This window comes from Anomaloglossus baeobatrachus, chromosome 3 (genome assembly GCF_048569485.1).
Source record: "Anomaloglossus baeobatrachus isolate aAnoBae1 chromosome 3, aAnoBae1.hap1, whole genome shotgun sequence".
NCBI classification, from domain to species: Eukaryota; Metazoa; Chordata; class Amphibia; order Anura; family Aromobatidae; genus Anomaloglossus; species Anomaloglossus baeobatrachus.
In genome coordinates this window covers 263,210,451-263,231,734 of record NC_134355.1, presented here as the reverse complement: position 1 = coordinate 263,231,734, position 21,284 = coordinate 263,210,451, and positions in this window count along the sequence as shown.

Here is a 21,284-nt window from a genome sequence, read left to right as displayed (position 1 = left end):
ATTTTAAAGAAAGGAGTTTTTTGGTGGTTGTGTTTATTTAATTTCTCTTACAAATTAGTAATGGGTGGGTATCATAGACACCTCCAATTGCTAATCTAGGGCTTAGTGGCAGCTGTGAGCTGTCTTTAACACCGTATTACCCCAATCTCCACCGCACCAGGGCGATTAGGATGAGCCAGGTAAAGTGCCGGGACTGTCACATCTAATGGATGCAACAATCTTGGGTGGCTGCAGTCTGCTATTTTTAGGCTGTGGAAGCCAAATAAGCACGGGTCTCCCCAGCCTGAAAATACCAGTCCCTAGCTGTCGGGCATTATCACAACTGGGTATCAAAATTGAGATTGCAAGCAATTTTCTAAATTATTAATTTAAATAATTTTTAAAAAGCCACATGCGGTTCCTCTTATTTTGATACACAGCCAAACTAAGCTCACTGCTGGTGGCTGCAGCCTGGAGCAGTATGCGTTATATGTGCTGAGTATCATAATATGGGGGACCCTACACCAATTTTTTTAATTTAGTTTTAAATCCCAATAGGGACCCGCAGACAGGGTCTGTGATTGATTGCAGTCAGACACGCTGTCGCACAGAGTAGGGGCGCATCTGACTGCAACTAATCAAAGATGCAGGGACTGCCTGTGGGTGGGGGAAACAGTAAATATGTGTGAGTGATAATGAGTGGCCCAAAAGTAGTGTTAGGCTATATGCCCATGGAAGAAAGTAACTGCGGAATTTGCGGCGGAAAACCCGCGGATTTTCTAGATTTTCCAGATAAATCCGCAGGTTTATGCAAGTACAGACACTCCCCATGTTATTCTATGGGATTTGGGGAGTGCTGTATCAATGCTGCGGTATTTGTGGCTGCAGAAAATGCTATGGATTTCCCGCAGCTACACGTAACTGCATGTCCATTATTAATGCGGAATTATCTTCGGAATTCCTGCCTTTCCACTATGGAGATACAGGGCGGGAATTCCGCAGGAATACCGCATGAAATTCGCACTGTTTCCACAGGTTTGCCGCAACAATTCCACAGAAATACCGCAGCAATGGATAGCTGCGGATTCCGGGGATTTGCTGCATGAATCTGCGGAAATACCTGCAGAAAAGTCTGCAGGTACGACCTCCTGTGAGCACATGGTCTTAGGAGACTGGGTAAGTATAACGCACTTGCTCCAATCCCCCTATCCCATCTACCATTATTTTTAAGCACTTGATTCTTGTCCATGTAGACTTAAGGCCACTTTACACACAGAGATAAATCTGCGGCAGATCTGTGGTAGCAGTGAAATTGTGGACAATCAGTGCCAGGTTTGTGGCTGTGTACAAATGGAACAATATGTCCATGATTTCACTGCAACCACAGATCTGCCAAAGATTTATCTCTGCGTGTAAAGTGGCCTTTACCGTATATGGGGACCAGTGTCCAGCCAGATATCTGGGATCAATTGCCCGAACCGGGTTGTTTTTATAAACTTGGTTAGACCCGCTGATTTCGGGTGTCTGCAAGTCCACCCATCACTAATAGCGACATGTGGCCAAAAAAAGTTACAATATATACCGCTTTACTAGTGATGGGTAAGCAGTACAACAGTACAATGCTCAATATTTTGTACATGAAATGATGAGTGACCACTACGATACTCGGTTGCAGGTTGGACACTCGGACGGGCTCAACTCGAGTAACAAGTATGATGGAAGTCAATAATTGGGCAGTACAGCTCTCTGCCCAGATGCAGCCAGTTATAAACAGATCATTTCTGGGGGAGGTAGGGCAGATTTTTTTTTGGGGGGGTTCAATACATTAAAACATTGTTTTGACCCCTGTAATAGACATTCAAGTGGCTCTCACTGGGATGCCACTCCCATCATTCAGTGAAGTCAGCCTGTGCTTTATGTTCAAAGTTTCATGAATAACACATAAGAGCACCCGCGATACTCAGCCGAGTACAGAACGTACCCAAGCACCCCATTGCTCGATCAAGTACCGAGCAATGCCGAGCACACTTGCTCATCATTATACTTAACCTTAATATCATTACACAATACAATTTATAACGACGCATTTGTTTGCAAATTAGCAGTATTTAGTGTACTAAAGCTTTATTCATTCTAATGCAAATCTTTAATTTCCAAGTAACTGTAACTCTACTAAAGATAAATAAAAAAATAGAAAAATTACTAAGACCTTGAACATTATGTAAAGGCAAAACACAGTGATAGAGCCTAAGGGAAAATTATGCATATGTGACACAAATATCAAGTCAGCCATTGAAAGATAGAAATATTCATATTGGGTTCAGGCAATGATTAAGTCAAGACTTTTTATGTCTCTTACAAAACAAATCAGAGGCTAACTGTTCTCAGCATAAATATGAACATTAGCTATATTTGTGCAATGCAGCATTTACAGTATACCTCACATGCATTAGCATTTGTATTCATTTTGTTTTATAAACACAACATGCAATAATGTTTATTAGGGAAATGTTAAAATGAAAACACATGTAAGGCCCCTTCACACGTCAGTGATTCCGGTATGTATGACTCCGTTTTTATACGTGCCGGAATCACAGGCCTATGCAAACCCATTAAATTCAATAAGTCTGCACACACATCCGTGATTTCTCACAGACCGTGTGTCCGTGTGGCGCACACGTGTGTCCGTGTGTTCCGCATGGAGACAAGTACATTTTTCTCCAGCAGCACTGATGTCACACACAGCACATAGTGGTTTGAACTGTGTGACACGTGCCAGAGAAAACATGTCTGAAATAAAATGAATTTCTATACTCAACTGACTTCGGTGCTGCTGTCTATTGCTTCAGAGCCTGCTCATTATGCTTAGTGCATATTCACTGATAAGAGGACCCGGAAGAAAGTGTGACCGTTGTGCCAAGACATCAGCACCACGTGCAGCAATGCCGGGAACAGGTGAGTAAAAAGTTCCTGCTCTCTGTGTGCTATCACGGATGGCACACAAAGAACACACGTGTGCCAAAATCACGGCACATGGAGGGTGCCATATGCACCATCAACATGTCCATGAAAACGTGAGTGTTTTTCACTGACATGTGAAAGAGGTTTAACAATGCATGTTTATGTAAGAACGTATCATCATCAAAGGTAATTATCACATATGAAAATTCAATTTAACTGAAGATTTAGGGTTAATCTGCAGGTAAGTAGGTTAAGAAAGGTGCCCTACCAGCTTGCTAATTGTAGAGCTCCTGAGAAAAATTAACTTTATTTCTTCTGGGACCCGCTGGCTTTCAATCACACAGGCTTGACAAGCAACTAAAGTCATCACTCACAGCAGTGTGAGTGGAAGCTGTAACATAGCACTAAACTGGGAACTTGCTCTCAGTACTGTGAGCGTAGCTATAGCACTCTTATATGACTGAAAGCTTATGGCTTCCAAAAGGAATAGAGTTATTTTTTAACCAGGAGCTGTGCTTCTAATAAGTATATAAGAAAATCTAGCACGCCTTTTAAAATGCAAATAATGGGATTTTATTGGACTCACAATCCTTGACATAATAATAATAATAATAATAATAATCTTTCCTCTTCAATGAGAGCATTATAGAATGACAGTCAGTTCACGCTCACAGCAGGGTTTGAGCCAAGTGTCATTAGTATATTGCATCACATGCAATATGCTCTTCTGACCCCAGCCTTAGATGCAAAAACTGTGATTTTATTGGACTCACAATCCTTGAAATAATGCAATGTTTCAGTCAAATTAGACCTTCTTCAGACTGTTTGCATATTAGACACCTACTAATGAAGAAAAACGTTTCTTCATTAGCTGGTGTCTATCATGCAATCTGTCTGAAGACTGAGATATTACAATTTCAACTGCTGATCGCAGCATGCTGACATTTTTCTCTCATGCCAATTTGGTAAGAGAAAAAAATTGCAGGTCTGCTCTCCCTCATTGAATACCATTGGTCTGAGTGCAATGCACTCCTCCAATTCATATGCTCAGGTGAGCGAGGCCTTAAAGGGTATGCTATAATTCCTCATATTCGTGTGGTAGTATCCTATCCAGGCACTGTGGTTCTAAAAAGAGAATGATGTATTCTCTAGTTCATTAATGTACTTTCAAGAAATTGTCCGAACATATTTCTAAGGCTAAGTTCACATTTCCGCTAAAATGTATCAGTCACAATCCGCTGCTCTTGTAAACAGCGGAATCCGTTTAGCGGATTCCGCTGCTCCCATAGACTTGTATGAGCAGCGGATTGTGACTGATGATGCTGCGTTGCACCCTCCGCCCGACTGATCAGTCGTGGAACGACTGACCGCCGGGCGGGGGGAACGCAGCATGTAATGTTTTTTGAGCAGCGAGATCCGTCGGATTTCGCTGCGCATGCTCTCTGGCTCCCTGCACACGTCACCAGCTTTGGTTGGTTACCCGATATTTACCCTGGTTACGGTGCAAGGAGCCAGCGCTAAGCGGTGTAGGCCCGTAACCAAGGTAAATATCGGGTAACCAAGGTAAACATCGGGTGCTTTGCTGTTACCCGATATTTAGGCTGGTTACGTGTGCAGGGAGGCCGACACTTCCCCGCTCGGCCCCGCCCCCTCCCGCACTCCGCACATGTATGTACACACACACACACACACACACCTGTCCCCAGCCATGCAGACAAGCACTGACACCCTCGTCTGGCCCCGCCCCCTGCTCGGCTCCGCCCCCTCCCGCACTTTGCATGTGCACACACACACATACATACATACATGCACATACTCACACATACACTCACCTGTCCCCAGCCATGCAGACCGCAGCACTTCTACTGACATCCTCAGCGCCTGGCCCCGCCCCCCGCTCGGCTCCGCCCCCTCCCGCACTTTGCATGTGCACACACATACATACATACATGCACATACACACACTCACTCACTCACAGATACACTCACCTGTCCCCAGCCATGCAGACCGCAGCACTTCCACTGACATCCTCAGCGCCTGGCCCCGCCCCCCGCTCGTCTCTGCCCCCGAACTCCGCCCCCCGCACACAACGGAATCCGACAAAGAATTCTGTTCTTTGTCATCCGTTGTACAGCGTTGAACAGCGCATCAGTCACATGCGTCAAGCGACGCATGTGACTGATACAAATCAACGGAAATGTGAACTTAGCCTAACACTATATACCTGCAGATTAAGAAATGGGTGCAACTCATATCTCTGAAGACCTTGTAGGGTTTTGTAGGGTTTTCTCAGTTTGTCTATATATAAGGGGGTAATACCAATATAAGAAGTTGTGTATAGCACTGGTATTTAAAATTTAACCTTTATTAAATTCTCTATTAAAATTATATTAGGACCAATCAGGTGATACCACAAGGTAAAAAAACACAAAGTACAAATTGGATGTATACAATATATCCACAGGAGTTATGTCCAATTCCCTCCCGGTCCTCCCGGTTCAGATATATACATCCAAATGATTAAAGTGACATTGTGAAAAAACCGTAATCCTCCCAAAATTGCACTCTTGCCCTTAGGTTAACACTCTTTTTTAAGGTGGCTACGTGCAAATACAAAGATTATCCACAGATCACAGAAAACGCTGGGGTATAATCAGGGAAGAAAAACAATGGTTTTTGTGAAACTGGTGCTCAAAAAGTGCAAAATAGTGCGGTCATTGGTGGTAGTGGGACTTATGCTCACCGTCTATCCCACTATTCACCAATGAAACCATATGTTACCTTACAATATGCGGGGGGGGCGACTCACTAAGAGCTGCACCTGAGATTAAGGCAGGAAAGTGTCCTTAACCCCTACAGCCCTAACGGAAGGTAGATTCACTCAAATACAAGTTGTAGACCTACAAACAATAAGGCATTATGACCTGCTGGTCCCAGACTCAAAAGAGGTGTCCCCACAATGAAACACACTCAGGAGATGTGTGTTGCTTTGATGCAGGCTCGAACACTGAGCCCGCATCTTTACTTGCACATGTAAGAGATCTGCCCATGGCTGTGAATCAGTTAAGTCCTGCTGTCAATCTCTTGACAGCAGGATTTAACACAAACCAACGGGGAGCACGCTATTCTCCGCTCTCATTGGCGCCCCCTTGACGGAAAATTGCAAAGTCATGAAGGGGTTAAGGACCATAAACACCTTACATATCTTGAATCAGCCAAATGACTAAATCCTAGCCTGTGACGCTGAGTCACCACTTAAATGCAAGTTGTGAGGCAGGGCAATCAGGGGATCCAGAATCATTTACCATGAAAGCTCATCATAAATAATGGCATAAAAAAAGGAGTAATCAGGTAACACTCCAAGGTCAGAATTACGGAAAGAAAGAAGATCAAGACAGAGATGATAGGAAAAACAGATGGTCAAAAGCATGGTTCAAGGTAAGGCAGCAAATTATCATAAAACCAAAGCACTATAAACAAGGAACACACACCACTAAGGCTATCACTGGCAATAGTCAGACCACAGTCAGCCAGCTAAACACCCAGTTAATCGCTCAGATAATGAGCCACCTGGAAAAAACTCAGCATGCCCCTGCCTTGATTGGGTTACTAGACTGCCATTGAAAATACTTACAGCTCAACATGCCCCAGCCACAGATAGGACGGCAGATCTGTTACTCATAAAGCTGACATCTCTGTTTGCCCCTAAATCTATAGGATGGCTGAGCAATCATCCACTAAATTCAGAACAAAGTGAATGCCAGAATCATCACAATATTCTCACTGGACCACTGGACCTCCAGGTTTCACAAGAAACCTAAGATCAAAGGCCCTTACCAAATGTTTGGCCTTCACAGATTGAGACGGAACTCAGGATCTCTCCTCAGGTCTGTATACTCTCCAATGAACAACATATTGGAGGTAAGTTAGGACCCTGTAAGAATCCCCAATCTTCTGCACCTTGTACTCCAAACCTCCATGAACCAAAAACTAGAGAAGACAACGCCGAAAGGGCAAACTTCTTTTACATGATTCTGTGATAAGCATTGAGAATGTGAAAGAAGGAGGAAGTTTTAATCCAAAGGCCACCAGATTGACATCCCTCAGAATTTCATTGTCACGAGGTTCTCTTGCCATTGAGAGATTAGTGACGGTTCTGTGATCCGAAGGTTAATTTCTTTTTTCCTTGCAGGGTGCTGCTAAGTAGTTGATCTTTGCTGCAGTTGATTTCTGACCACATCACTTTTTAAATACTCACATGATCTATCATGTGTCGCCGGATATAGATTTATTCTATACTGACCACCCAAGGAGACAGGAAGGTTGTTGTAAAGAAGAGAAAGCAGAAGAGGTATACTGTACAGGGATCACCACACAAATTAGAAAAGTGAAAAACTTTATTTGTATGAACAAAGTGGACAAATCCTGGCTCAAAGAGCGACAGAAGCACACAGTTGGACAACTTTAAAAACAATTAAAAAGCCAAAGAGGCATCAATCCCCAACAGACCGGCCTCTGGAAAGGATGTCACAATAATAGTATTATACATATATGTAAGTACAAGATGAAACACTCGTTTCTAAATATCGTTGTTATCACGTTCCCTCTCTCGCCCCCTATTGTGTAATCACATACCCTTCCTCTCCTTCTATTGGAATTAATGGAAAGAGAAATAATATATGAGCTCAAATGGACAAGTGTCTCAAATGTTCAGCATACAATAATGTTCAATGCAGCATATATATCCTATTAACATACGATGAATAAATTCCTCATATAGGCATCCTGCTTAGCAAAATATAATAATGTGCAATACAGCATACATGTCCAGTTAACATATGATAGATAAAGATAAATGCCTCATATAGGCATCCCGCTTAGACACGTGTGTCAAAAAGAGTGGGGTCAGCTGGCACATGCGGAATAAAATACATGGGTGACCCTTGAATAGTGGTTTAAATTATATTGTGTTACCCGTACACATAGAAGGGACAATCAATCTCAAACATCAGGTTAATGACACAAGAAGGTATGTATCAGATTAAAGCATACAATCATAAAGTTGCCACCTAATGGTCCCAAAGGGGGATAATCACTCACAATAGAGTAGAGTCACACACTCCACAGGGTTAAATCAGAACACCCTGATAAGCAGGTTAGACAAAGGACAAAGCTGCAGTTCCCAGCCAAGAAGTATATATATGTTATAAAATGACTAGGAATATCCTAGCATCTGTGGTTGCAAATGCTGTAGATGGAGGAGGGGATCAGGTCCATACTTACAATCAATGTAAACCCCACGTGTATCGACACTCCTTGTGTGGCTTCCTCAGGGGAAAGAATAAGTGCACTAAGTCCTAGTGCGTGACCTATTTAAACCCAGGTATTAATTACTTAATTGCTCACCTGTCTGTGAGTCTCACAGCATCCCATATTGCAGCTATAGTGATGGTGGCCGCCATTTTGCTTCAGTCACATGACATATTGATGCAAAAAATAAAGTCTGGCTCACTATTAATGTTGGTGCCTCCGAGAAAATGACAAATATGGAAGGAATAAACTCGGGCACTCAAAGGAAATGAGAATCGGAGTCAAAGTGATGCTTGAAATTCAGTTTGCTTGTTTTTTTATTGATGCAAAGGTCAAAAATAATTCTAACGTTTCGGCCCTAACATTCAGGCCTTCGTCAGAGATATTCTAGAATGCAATATACAGAAAGAAAAACAAAAATGTTAACAATCACATACATGATATAAGATACTATCATAAACATAGTATGAAAATATTCCAAGGGGGTCAATATTAACAAAGCAAAATACTGGTCTGGATTACAAAGTAAAAACATAGGAAAAAGGCGTGTTTCGTATATGTTTATAAAATGAATATAATTCTGTAAAAGATAGGAGAGGAGGAATTCCTCATAAAGGAAGTTTACATGAAGATGAGCAGAAACATACCTATATGGTCAAAGCACGTATTTGCAAATGTGAAAAAATCCAGATAGATGAGTAATGATTACCTTGGAAGTAGATGAGAACTTCAGAAGCTATACCGGCATGTGATATATGTAGATTCATAGGAAGAGGATTAACCTTATGAGAGAGATATGAGAAAATAGAGAGCAGGAGAGGGAGAGTAGCAGGGACAAAAAGGAGGGACCGGGAAAGTGAAGGTGATCAAAGAAATGGATAATGAAAATAGAAGAAGGAAAGAAAAATAGAGAGAGGGAGAAAAGAAGGAAAAGAAAAAGATAGGAAGAAAAGTGGAAAGAGAAAGGTGGGGGGAAAAGGGGGGGAGAGGGGGAGGGGAAGAGAAGAGGACAAGGAGACGAAACAAGAGGAGAGAGAAAAACAAACCGAGGAGAGAAGAGGAAAGAAAGAAGAACAAAAAGGAATTATTGTAGTGAATACCTTTGCTATTCATCAATGTAGACAAATAATGAGTAGATCGGAATTTTCAATGAAGAAATCAGTAGTAGGTCTGAAGTTACAGAGTTCACTTCTCTATATCAAAGATAGTGGTTCAATAGTTAGGAAAGTGATGTCACAGGGTGGTCCATAGGCAGTATATATAGAGTAGGAAAAAATTACTAAGTACATACCCCATTGATGAGTAGAAAACCTACATGTACTGGTTTCAGGAATAAATGATGTCCTAGAAGTCCAGAAGGAAGCACGTGCCAGAAATAAGGAACAAACCTATGGACATAAAATATGGGCATAGAATCACACGTCCATAGGTGGGGGGTATATAGATATGATAATGGGACCCACCACATCATGGTAGGGAGTAAATATTACCTTTCACTATATGTAGATGAAGGAACGCAGGTAAAGGTCAGCACAATGACCCGTTTGAGTTGAGAAATAGCTGTGACTGCACCTGTAGATATGCATGTCTGTATAAACATGTGTACACAGTCATGGTGAGTGAAGTTTAAGAACAAAAAAGATCTATGTGAGGACACCGACCTTAATATGCTGGTAATGAGCACAGCGTATAACTACTGAGCGGTTGGTGGAGTAAGGAGTAGAGTTGAGCGTGGTTCGTGGTTCTCCAGTTCGCAGTTCGAGTGATTTTGGGGGGTGTACTAGATCGAACTAGAACTCGAACTTTTTGCTAAAAGTTCGTTAGCTCGAGTTTTTTTTTGAGAACGGTTCTATCAACAAAAAGTCTAGCGAATTGCTAGCTGGCTTTTCACTGTAATAGTGTGAGTCACTCTGTGACTCACACTATTATCAAATTTTAGCGTATAGTGTGCGGGGGCTGCGCGTTCAGATCACTGCTGCTGGGATAATGGCGATCACCATTTTTTTTTTCTTCCTTCCCTAAGCGCGCGTGTAGTGGGGCGGGCCAGCATGTCAGCCAATCCCAGACACACACACGGCTAATTGGACTTTTTGCCAGAGAAGCAAGGACATGTGTCATAGGCTGTCCATGTCACATGTCCTTGCATTATAAAAACGGACATTTTCTTCCAGCACGCTATTATCTGCCTTCTGCGTCTGGGTGTCAGTCACCGCTCACGCAGCTCCTGTTGGCGTTCCTGCTGTGTACGCTATACACACAGCGTTCTACAGATTAGGGACAGAAGTTTATTTCAGCCCTTTTAAGGGCTATTTACAGCTGGCTCAGAGCCATAGGTGACAGTCAGGTCCGTGGAAATGCTTTTTACAGCTACAGATAACAGGGTCTGTGTACCTAAGCTCAGGGATTTCCTTGCTGCATTTCACCATTAAGAGGGATAGAAAGTGAGGCTTCCTTTTCTCTACACTGACCCACAACCCGGCCACTGTACCCTCCTGCCCTTTTTAGCAAAGCCATTTTAATTGCAGAGTGCTGCCAGTTAGTGCCATCCAAAGAGTGGCTGCTGTCCTCCATTATTGTGCCACTTGTGCCAAGCAAGTTCCACCACCTCTGCATTCTCCCCTCCTGCACATTTTTGCAAAGCCATTTTAATTTAAAAGAGTGCTGCCAGTTAGTGGCATCCAAAAAGTGGCTGTTGGACTCCATTATTGTACCACTTGTGCCAAGCAAGTCCCACCACCTCTGCATTCTCCCCTCCTGCACATTTTTCCAAACCCATTTTAATTTAAAAGAGTGCTACCAGTTAGTGGCATCCAAAAAGTGGCTGTTGGACTCCATTATTGTGCGACTTGTGCCAAGCAAGTCACACCACCTCTGCCTTCTCCCCTCCTGACAATTTTTGCAAAGCCATTTTAATTTAAAATAGTGCTGCCAGTTAGTGGCATCCTAAAAGTGGCTGTTGTACTCCATTAGTGTCACACTGGTGCCAAGCAATTTCCAGCACCTCTGCATTGCACCCTCCTGCTCATTTTTAATAAGCTATTATAATAGCAAACACTGAGGAAACTTAGTGGCATCCTAAAAGTGGCTGTTGTACTCCATTAGTGTCCCACTGGTGCCAAGCATTTTCCAGCACCTCTGCATTACACCCTCCTGCTCATTTTTAATAAGCTATTAATAGAAAAAAATGCTGAAACTTAGTGGCATCCTAAAAGTGGCTGTTGTACTCCATTAGTGTCACACTGGTGCCAAGCAATTTCCAGCACCTCTGCATTGCCCCCTCCTGCTCATTTTTAATAAGCTATTATAATAGCAAACACTGAGGAAACTTAGTGGCATCCTAAAAGTGGCTGCCAGACTTCATTAGTGTCCCACTGGTGCCAAGCAATTTCAAGCACCTCTGCATGACACCCTCCTGTACATTTTGCTACACAAATTTTATAGCACACTCAGGGAATTCCTTGCTGCATTTCATCATTAGGAGGGATAGAAAATGAGGCTTCCTTTACTGTTCTGGTACCCACAGAACACGGCCACTGTACCCATCTGCCCACTTTTGCCACGGTATTTAATTTGCCCAAAGAGCTGTCACTTTTTCTGCCATCCTAAAAGTGTCTGGAATACTAAGTTAAAAAAATTGTTTAAAAGAACAGAAAGTCCTCAGTGGTTGATACCTTTTAATGGCTAACTGAAAAGATGGTAATAATTGCAAGCTTTCGAGACTACTCAGGTCTCTTCATCAGGCATGGTATAACATAAAATCTGAAGAGTCACATATTTATACACAACAGGACTTAGAATAGTGCAGTAAAAAAAACAAAAAAACAAGTTATATGAAACAGAACTATCTCTATGGCAGGGGGGCAAACTGTTGTGGGGCCATAAATACTGCTGCAGTTCAGTGTGAAAGTTTTATTGTCCTTTGATAAGGGTCTGGTCCGGGCTGTGACACACTCGGATGGTCAGAGGAGCACATCTTTTAACTGATGTAAAAAGACATGAATCTATAAGACACATTCATTCCTACTCTGAATGTGTCAAAGGTCATCATAAGTTTGTACTCCCATAGTCTCCTATCTCTCTGGGACTTGAAGTTTCCTTTCAATACCAGCAATTTCATGTCCATGATGCTGTGGTCTGGGTTACAAAAATGTTTGGCCACAGGTAGATCCATCCTTTTTTCTCTAATTGTGTGGCGGTGAGAATTCATCCTTGTCCTGAGCTGTTGTCCTGTCTCCCCTACATACAGACCCCCAGTTGGACATTTGGTACATATAATTAAGTACACCACATTGGTTGTAGTGCAGCTGAAGGTACCTGGGATCTTGTAGTCCTGATGTGATCTGGGAATCTTTATCTTGTCCGTTGTCAATATTAATGGACAGGTCTTACATTTTTTCTGGTTGCAGGGAAATGTTCCTGTTGGTGTTGGAGAGGACAGGGAGCTTCTGACCATGATGCTTCTTAGATTTGGGGGCTGTCTAAAACACAGAAGTGGGGGGTCTGGAAAAATAGATCTTAACCGGGCATCTTTTTGCAGTAATGGTCGGACGTTTGGAACTCCATTCTATGTCTGAACTGGGTGCAAAAACCTAAATAAACCCATCACTAATCGGAGATAAGGTATGCACACCAGTGACTATGCAAGGGGAATACATGTAATAGCAGTATTATGTCATGTCAGTATTCACACAGCAGTTTCTGCTATTACATGTATTCCCCTTACATAGTCACTGGTGTGCATGCCTTATCTCCTTATAGTGCTGTTTTTTTTAGGTTTTTGCACCCAGTTCAGACATAGAATGGAGTTCCAAATGTTATTCCTTATTTGTTAGTAGTTTTTCGTTTGTGAACCCTCCCCAACCACACCTATTGCCAATCCATATCATACGTATATATAGCCTGGGTCTCAGCTTCCCATACACGGTAAGTTTTTTAACTGCATGAGAGGACACACACAAGCTAGGGACCCCAACGTAGAGAAATACTTTGGCGTAGTGTTGGGGCTCTATTGCATTGATCAATTCAGTAGCTAAATTTCTCTTGATTCATATGTTCATGGCAGTAATGCAGATTCCATTTTTCACATTTTCACTCTTACATATAGCTATTGGATTTTTCAAGTCAGTATTCACACAGCAGTTTCTGCTATTTCATGTATTCCCCTTACATAGTCACTGGTGTGCATACCTTATCTCCCCATAAAGAGGATGAAGAGCATACAGATGCACTTGATGGGGCAGGTGGTGGTTGCACAGCCCCACTAGGCCACATTGTAGCATAGTGAAATTCCCATTGCGACCTATGCTTCATTTTAAGTCTTGAACTTGGTGGGCTCTTCAGTATGCAGCAAAACTACGCAACAGGAAAAGCACTCTAGACAGTTGGGTTGATAAAAGATTGTTTAACTTTCCCAAAACAAACAATAAGAACCATGCATAAAATTGAAATAATAGAACAATCTATTCTGTTGCCTACTTGTGGCACCCTGGACAAGCCAGGGGCCACAAAGAACAACACCCACACACCCCACACTCCCAGCAGGCACAACGAAGTCAGAACACAAAACCCTTGTTGCCTTCCTCCAGGGGCTGATGATCACACCAGGGGGGTGGGGCAGGTGGTTGGCCCCGCCCACCGAGGAGTTCACAGTCCTGGAGGCGGGAAAACCAGGCAGATTAGTTTTGGAGAGGAGAGAGGACAGTTAAGGAAGTGAAAGTGGAAGGAGAGAAGTAGTAAAAGAGCCTGAAGTTGGTCCGGGTGTGTGGCCTGGACAGATCAGCAAGGTTGGCAGACGGTGGTGACCGTAAAGACTGTGGACGGGCAGTGGCCCGGCGGTACCGGACCGGTACGCGAAGAGAAGCCAGCACCATTTGGCAGGGGCTTACGGACCCAGGCAAGGCTAGGAGTCGCCGTGAATTTGCCGAATCCGACAGAAGGCAACAGAAGGCAACAATCCAACCAGGAGAGGGAGACACCGCCACCGCCAAGGCAACCGTTTCCCAGGGCCAGAGCCTGCGGGCAAAAGGGACTCCTCCAGCCCACATCCAAGTCGGGGGAGCGGGTTACCGGTGGGAACCCATTGGAACCATCTACCGTACATAGGTGCAGGGAAAGGCAGTCACCATCAGCCTGCCGGGAGAAAACAACACCGCAGCCGTCTGTGGGACCCATCCATCCAGCCATTTGTTTCATCAGAGACTCCGTGTGTGTTACTGGCTGAGTGAGTACCACCGTGCCGTGCGGCACAGTGCTGCCCCCGCGACCCTGCACCTCGCCGGGCCCCGTAGCCTACCCCATCACCGGGCCCCGGGACAACCAACCCCCTACCCATGGAGGGGAGAACTAACAACAAAGCTGCTCCCTGTCACCGCTCCCGGGATCCCCGTCCAGAGCAGCGGTGGTGTCACCAATATCACCACAACCGTGGGTGGCGTCACGGACAATAATCAAACCCACACAATCAAAAATCCCCTTTTCACTCACGGGCGAGGAGCGCCGCTCGAGTCCCTGGGATCCGGCCCACTGCTCGAGCCACCACCGAGCAGCGGCAGCCGCAGCAGCAGCCGGACCTGAGCAGTGGGAGAGCGCAGCGTCCCCTCCTCCGCCCGCAACAACTTTGCGTCACAAACAGGATCTTACCGTTCTACCAACTGGTGGAAGTGTGCCTTGTGTGACCGCCGGAAAATTTGAAAAGCCGCCATCTTGGGCGCGAAGAATTCCCGCTCGAGCATCTCCTCGAGTAGTGAAGGCACGAAGGCCAAAACCCCGCCCCTGTAGAGGAGGAGCCGGAAAAGAGACTAAGGGGGACGGAAACAAGATGTCTGCGCCCGACGGAGCCGCTGGAGGAGCGGTGGTCGCAGCCGCATGTAACTAGCGCTGTAGCGTGCAGGGACGCCAGGACCCTGCGGCCATTTACTGGTTCCTGGAAGAGGCCGCTGCTAAAGATGCTGAGTCCGACCGACAACACCGTGGTCCCCGCGCCTGGCACCGCAGCGTGGGTGGAAGTCCGGACCGTCCAGCTAAGCAGCCGTCTGTGGGTCCGCATGCAGCTCCACCTGGAGGAGTGGGAGGCCGACATGGCAGAAGTGGTGGCGGCCATACAGAGACTCGAGGTGGAGGGAGTCTTGGAAGGGAGGGTAAGTGACCCACGCCCCTGTACCCCTAGGTTGTCGGTCATCGCGGCCGAGGGACCCGGTCCATACCCGCTCGCCCTGCTACCTCCCCCGCTACCCGTGTTGGCTGCTGCTGCCCCGCCACTAGGCCCACTACCACCACCGGTAGCGGTACCCTGCCAATCCACCCCGGTGGACCGACCTGCAGCAGAAGCCTGTGACCGCCCTGATCCATGGAAGAAGCCGAAGGCTGAGCCCATCAGCAAAGATGCACCTGAGGCACGGCGGGGATGCAGCTGCCAGGAGGCAGAGCAGGCCACGTCACAGTGGGGTCCCTCATTACTGAAGCTACCGGTTGTAGCCGGCACGGAGGGACTCTGGCTGGGCCCATCCCCCACCCTGCCTGAACTGGAGCAAGCAGAAAGTGCTCCGCACAGGGGGTGGCAGCAAAGGCAGCTGCGCCGTGGCATTGCTGATTAAGAAAGAAAAGTTAAAGCATGGTAGCTGTTCCTGGTTACCTTGCTGTCGGTCCCCATTGGGACTCTGCTGACGTTCCAGATGGCCCTCAAGGCTAAGGAGTCCGGTTGAAGGAGCAGTCGTACCCGCATCATCGGCAGCTGAAAATGGAGTCCTGTGGGACAGTGTCACCCCTGTGTGCGGGTGGCGTTGGGGGCTCGTGCTGTTCGGTGGTGGACTGTGGGAAAGCTGCAGGAGGAAGTTGTACCGGAGCCAGGTGTTGTGGATGGCCCCTGGGACCCAGCTGACAGTCCCCGCTGGGACCCTACGGCAAGTCTCCGCTGGGACCCTACAGTTTTGTTTGTGGTAGCCCGTTGGCTACGAAGCACTGTTGTCCCCGTGGGGACTGTTTACATGTATGCGTAGAAACTACTACGGACAAGCCCGAGAACTGGAAGGGCAACCACAAACTTAGTGGAGTGTAAATAAAAATGTTTTTATGGCTTTACCGTTACCGCCTCCGGAAAGGCAGATTGGAGGAAGGGCCCGCAGTGGAGCAGGCTGGGGCCCAGCCACCACCGGAACCGGTGGCGATCCTCAGGGGGTTTCAGGGGTTCCCCATGGACGTGGGTCCCCTGAAAAGGACAGAACCGCTCGGGCAACTTGTGCTGGACTGGGGTCAAGGGGTGCTGCCTGTAGGCTTAGGGGCAGCATCAGGGCCAGGTTGCTTGGGTGGGAGAGAGCGGAAGCCATAACCGTTACGCAACATTTAAGTAAGAGTACCTCCCGATGTGGGAAGATGTTAGTATACTTGTAATCTGTGTTTTACCGTTTTTCTATTTTTCAGTTGTGAAAATAAAACCGGTGATGGACGGGCAGCCCGCGGACGGTCTGCATTTAACTAAGGGGGAATGTGGCGCCCTGGACAAGCCAGGGGCCACAGAGAACAACACCCACACACCCCACACTCCCAGCAGGCATACCGAAGTCAGAACACAAAACCCTTGTTGCCTTCCTCCAGGGGCTGATGATCACACCAGGGGGGTGGGCCAGGCGGTTGGCCCCGCCCACCGAGGAGTTCACAGTCCTGGAGGCGGGAAAACCAGGCAGATTAGTTTTGGAGAGCAGAGAGGACAGTTTAGGAAGTGAAAGTGGAAGGAGAGAAGTAGTAAAAGAGCCTGAAGTTGGTCCGGGTGTGTGGCCCGGACAGATCAGCAAGGTTGGCAGACGGTGGTGACCGTCTGCAGGAGTGGCCTATCAGAGCTTACCGTAAAGACCGTGGACAGGCGGTGGCCCGGCGGTACCGGACCGGTACGCGAAGAGAAGCCAGCACCATTTGGCAGGGGCTTACGGACCCAGGCAAGGCTAGGAGTCGCCGTGAATTTGCCGAATCCGTTAGTGAAGGGAACCTCCTGGGTTTCCCAACGACTAAGTCCCGACAGAAGGCAACAGTCCAACCAGGAGAGGGAGACACCGCCACTGCCAAGGCAACCATTTCCCAAGGCCAGAGCCTGCGGGCAAAAGGGGCTCCTCCGGCCCACATCCAAGTCGGGGAGCGGGTTACCGGTGGGAACCCATTGGAACCATCTACCGTACATAGGTGCAGGGAAAGGCAGTCACCATCAGCCTGCCGGGAGAAAACAACACCGCAGCCGTCTGTGGGACCCGTCCATCCAGCCATTTGTTTCATCAGAGACTCCGTGTGTGTTACTGGCTGAGTGAGTACCACCGTGCCGTACGGCACAGCGCTGCCCCCGCGACCCTGCACCTCGCCAGGCCCCGTAGCCCGCCTGCCATCCATCCCTACCCCATCACCGGGCTCGGGACAACCAACCCCCTACCCATAGAGGGGAGAACTAACAACAAAGCTGCTCCCTGTCACCGCTCCCGGGATCCCCATCCAGAGCAGCGGTGGTGTCACCAATATCACCACAACCGTGGGTGGCGTCACGGACAATAATCAAACCTCCACAATCAAAAATCCCCTTTTCACTCACGGGCGAGGAGCGCCGCTCGAGTCCCCGGGATCCGGCCCACCGCTCGAGGCACCACCGAGCAGCGGCAGCCGCAGCAGCAGCACCGGCCGGACCCGAGCAGTGGGAGAGCGCAGCGTCCCCTCCTCTGCCCGCGACATACTACCTGCTAATCCCTCTGCGTTGCAGCAGTAATTGTGGGTTTGTGCATGTGTGTGTGCAAACACGACTTACCTGTGGCGCATCACAAGAGCTTCAAAGTTATCTACCTAAACATAGACACACAAACACATTACCCCCACTGAATACCCTTGTTAGCTGAAGCCTCACAGATAAGGCAGATGATAACAGTGTGAATGCAAACCACACAGCTCTGCAACACAGTCATGGAAATCTTGAAAAGCAACAGTCAATGCAAACATGTCTCGCTGTCCCTTTATGATTTAAACTGTACATGACAATTTGACAGTGCAGAGGCAGCAAGTCTCATTTTCTATATAGTCGGCCTACCCAGAACAGATATGTGTTTTGATAATAAAACAAAGTGTTGCGTGCACGCATTACTGTCTGGTCACAGCCTACCGTACCCGGGTACTGTTATGTCCAGTTGCCATAAATACAGACTTTACGCTCCTCTCATGGTAAACAGTATAGACAGCAGCGGAAGAATGTTGGTCTGTGGCACAGGATGCTGCTCACTGGCGTTACGGTACTCCTCACCAAACTCCAAAATGACTCCCCTCACAATTGAACGAACTGTTTCCGCGGTTGCTCCTTGCTGTAACACACACCTTTATCTTTTCATTCTGTTCATAGACAGCATCTCCAAGTCCACACCCGAAGATCGTTTTGCTATTGCTATAGTGACTAAACAGACAATGGCAGCTCCAAAAAAACAGCAGCCCCTTGTGTGTAGTCTGCAACAATGCATGCAATGAACGGCAAATAAGCATGTTGCATTGACAGTGGCTAAAGCTGAGCAATACATCCTCACGCTATCAATTCATATCCATGTGACACTTCATGGTGGAAGTACTCAAAGTTGAGATTTTTTGCCTTCTACTTAGAGATTGTTAAAGATTACATGACTTGGGTGATCCTTTGCTATGTCAAAACAATTCCCAGGCTAGGCAAGGCATACAGCCCATGTGACCTGCATAGCCAACATGACTTATGCTCATAGGCAGAGTTGTGGCCGAGGATTCAGTTGTGGACATGCTTCCAGTACTTTGTCTCCTTCCAGGAAGACACAACGTAAACTCGTCGTCAGCAGCATCCTCCTACACCTCCTCTACTGACGTCATCGACTGGCTGACTTTGGTTTGACAGTCAGTGTTGTCTCCAACCTCATCATCACCCTGTGTGTTTTCATTCCCCTCGTTCTGAGTCCTCCGTGACAACCTCTTCCTGCCCTGACTGAATAGCAAAGTTGACATTACAATCAGGTATCTGAGTCTCCTCATCATGTTACCATTGTCTCCACCAGGATGATGTACGGTTTGGAAATGAGGGTGTACATTATGCTCAGCACCTTCTTCATCGGGGCCTGGATCCGACTCACAAACCTTCTGGCTATCTGTGCAGATAATTTCCCCTGTCTCCTGTAACTCGCTGCCTCAACACGTCAGATTATCTGCTACACCCGCAAGCTTCAAATGGAACCTGAAAAATCATCTGTTCAGAAATTACTATAACCATTAAATGACACCACCACCGTGCGGAGATTCAGCCCAACCTATACCCCACCTACTGTCTCCTCCCTAAAATACTTTACAATGTAATCCCGCAAGGGCTGGGCCATTTTCCCTCTGTACCAGTCTGTCTATTGTTACTTGTATATGTATTGTGTATGTAACCCCCTTCTCATTTACAGCACCATGGAATCAATGGTGCTCTATAAATAAATAATAATAGTAATAATAAGAACTTTTTTGTCTGTACTCACTGCAACTTTGGAGCAGACCTCTAATTCCCAGGCTATAGCGTGACTGAACGGCTCTGCAGACTCAACAATCTCTGTTAACCCATACCCAGCAGGGCTGGTGGAAACTTGAGAGCAGTTATGAAGCAACTGCGATTGGGTGTATACAACAGTGGAATGGAGTATTTGTGATATTGAACTTGAGGTGGAGGAGAGCCCACTTTATGGCGCACTTGACATCCATTGAAGCAGCTGCTGTTTTGGTGCCTCATCTACTTTTGTTAACGATGGTCGTGTCCGTGAAAAAAGGATCATATCAGATTATCTACAGGAAGTACACCTGTTATTTTAGCTGTTATTTGTTGTTACGAATTGGTGCCACCGTAAACGCAAGCAACCTGCTGCGGTTCCAGTTGCGCCCAGGCGTCAGCTGCCATTTAGGGCTGTACCTCGGGTTGTCCAGCTGGCTGCTTTCTCCTCCACGTCTAAGTGTGGAGAGGCGGCTAGTGCGCATGCGTGTGCCGATTTACCCCAGCCGCAGCCTAACTCCAGTGTTTCGCCTACTGATTATGCTCAGCCTGACTGTGTCATTCCTGAGGCTAAGTCTTCCTTTTTTGGCTACAGCGCATGCTCGTTTGGACTGTGCCTGAGTCATTCCTGCGGAAGCCTGCGGTTCCACACACTTACACAGGGCCCTGGGGCTTGCCTCACTCTCGGGAGGCCACTACAACTAACTGCACCCAACATCAGCCCCAAGTGTCCCCTTACACTGCAGTGGCGGTCCCCACTGACCGCAATACCGAGAGTGGCGTCACAAAACTACATCTAAAGAATCAACCTACCTGTGACCAGACTGTTCCTCCACGTGGAGTCCCTGAAGGTAATGCACCGACACAACACCTGTGGGGCTTCACACTTAGTGCAAAAAGCTTCTTTGCACAAGTACTTGCACTCCGTGCCGGGTCTAAGTCCTGTGTTGTGCCTAGACAGCATGCTGAAGCGGATAGACTTTTTTTCGGAGACTGTATTTCATGCTACTGAGCGTGCTCAGGCACATACTGCATCAGAGGCTAGGTCCGGTAATTAACTATTTGGCCCTGACCCTGATGTGGGGGGCCCATATAGACCACAGGGCATCATGTGTCCTGACGATGTGGCCAGGCCACTCCCAACTGGCTTGCAGAGGCCCGCCCCTATGACTTGTCACCTCATTATTGTTGGACAGACGATGACTGGTGAGGTGTTTGGATCGTGGCAGCCATGAGGTCATCATTGAAGTGGCGGTTCCGAATAGGACGCTAGTTATACCACTTATGATGTGTCACTCTGCTTTTGTCTCCAGGTGGTGCATTGTGGTCCACCCTGGTTTGTGGCGGACTCAGGTTATAAAAGGGGCTGGAGCCAACAAGGAGGTGTGCAGTCTTCTATTATGCTCCGAAAAAGCACACCTCCATGTTACATAGTTACATAGTTACTAAGGTTGAAAAAAGTCCTAGGTCCATCCAGTTCAACCTTCCTCCACCAGTTCTACATTTGGTCACAAAGTCATTTATAATAGTGATGAGCGAGCA